The sequence below is a fragment of the Octopus bimaculoides genome, chromosome 23 (genome assembly GCF_001194135.2).
Source record: "Octopus bimaculoides isolate UCB-OBI-ISO-001 chromosome 23, ASM119413v2, whole genome shotgun sequence".
NCBI classification, from domain to species: domain Eukaryota; kingdom Metazoa; phylum Mollusca; class Cephalopoda; order Octopoda; family Octopodidae; genus Octopus; species Octopus bimaculoides.
This window is the reverse complement of record NC_069003.1, coordinates 21096018-21097220: the sequence shown is the minus strand read 5'-3', so window position 1 is coordinate 21097220 and position 1203 is coordinate 21096018. Positions and strand designations below refer to the sequence as shown.

General features: G+C 37.7%; 1 protein-coding gene across 3 annotated transcripts in view; it reads right to left on the bottom strand.

Moving 5' to 3' along the window:
• Positions 1–1203, bottom strand: part of LOC106882480 (putative glutathione-specific gamma-glutamylcyclotransferase 2) — a 73382-nt gene that overhangs the window by 5229 nt on the left and 66950 nt on the right. The window lies entirely within an intron of this gene.

Here is a 1203-nt window from a genome sequence, read left to right as displayed (position 1 = left end):
GGAAGGATGTATGTATGCATTATTTATGTGTTTGTTGGGTAACTAAGTTATTATATATTATCACAGATATTTAGTGTGGTAGATTGGAAAAATTTTAAGAGTGGCAAAGAAAAAAATATATAAAACTGCCTGGCAATGTTTGTTCAGGCTCCTTGTAATCTGAGTGCAAAACTTGCTGAGGTCAACTTAGCCTCTTATCCCTCATTATCATCATCGTCATCGTCATCATCATCATCATCATCTAACATCCACTTTTCCCTGCTTGCATGGGTTGAATGGAATTTTGTTGAGGCGGATTTTCTATGGCCCGATGCCCTTCCTTCTTGTTGCCAGTCACACTGTGACCTGACATGTTTTTGACGGAAGACTGGGAATGAACAACATTGTTTGCATAATGGTGATCCTTGTTTATAACCACAATGCCAAGCAAGTATAAGGTGGAAAATACTGATTGTATGAGTTAATAAATGGAATAGTATGTTCCTTGATTTTTTTCTTTTGGAGTCCTAAGTTATGTGATGTCTAATTTCATTGTAATCTTTCGAGACTACATTATTTATAAGTTTCACAGGGTGATTTTGTTCTTGTAAGAAGTTTTTGTGTTCATCAAGTCTAATTTGGTGTATTTGCAGGACAGTTACTATGGGGAAGATGCATCTCACCATACTGTATGGGATGTTTCTTTTGATGTGTGAGGGGTGGCAAGAGTAGAAATTCAAATATTGGTGTGTGTCTGTTTCTTTTGTAAAATATGTCTGTTGTGACAGTGGAGTTGTGTATTTTGATGTGAGCCAAGAAATCCAACTTTCAGTCACTTTTTGATAAATCTGATAACAGAAGAAAGCACTAAAACTGTAAATAAAATGTAAATAAAAATATATATATAATCATCTAACATTCTGACTACCTTATCATTCTAAATATACAATATCTGGACATCACTTCAAAAACTCTGCGTGTGTGTGTGTGTGTGTGTGTGTGTGTGTATCATCATCATCATCATCATCATCATCATCGTTTAACGTCCGCTTTCCATGCCAGCATGGGTTGGACGATTTGACTGAGGACTGGTGAAACCGGATGGCAACACCAGGCTCCAATCTAAATTTGGCAGAGTTTCTACAGCTGGATGCCCTTCCTAACGCCAACCACTCAGAGAGTGTAGTGGGTGCTTTTACGTGTCACCCGCACGAAAACGGCCAC